This window comes from Pterocles gutturalis, unplaced genomic scaffold (assembly GCF_000699245.1).
Source record: "Pterocles gutturalis isolate BGI_N339 unplaced genomic scaffold, ASM69924v1 scaffold20175, whole genome shotgun sequence".
Taxonomy (NCBI): Eukaryota; Metazoa; Chordata; class Aves; order Pterocliformes; family Pteroclidae; genus Pterocles; species Pterocles gutturalis.
Window position 1 is genome coordinate 27,955 of NW_010146317.1, and position 330 is coordinate 28,284.

A 330-nucleotide genomic window follows, 5' to 3' on the forward strand; every position below is an offset into this window, starting at 1 on the left:
GTAAAAACGGCTGCTCCTTGCACGTGCAGCGGTTGCTGGAGCTGTGCTTGGGAACTGCTAGGCAGCAGCCAGCCCCTCCTCAGGGCTGCCTGGGTCTGGGTAGAAATGTCCCCTGAGCTGGAGAAGTATGCCGAGAGCTGCTCAGTTATCTGTTTCCTGCACTCCACAGATACACAGAGCTGACCGGAGCTCAGTCTTGGCTCATTTAAACAGATTTCTAACAGTTCAAGCGTGGCTAAAAAGGGAGAGGCGGAATGGACTTCCCCCGGTTTGCTCAGCTCAGCTGCGGCTGGGAGAGGCCAGGTCAGCGGCAGTGCTCCCCGCCAGGAC

The 330-nt window shown here is 57.9% G+C and overlaps 1 protein-coding gene across 1 annotated transcript in view; it reads left to right on the top strand.

The window, feature by feature from the left end:
- The window catches only part of GPNMB (glycoprotein (transmembrane) nmb), a 16,303-nt gene that overhangs the window by 152 nt on the left and 15,821 nt on the right, over window positions 1-330 (top strand). The window lies entirely within an intron of this gene.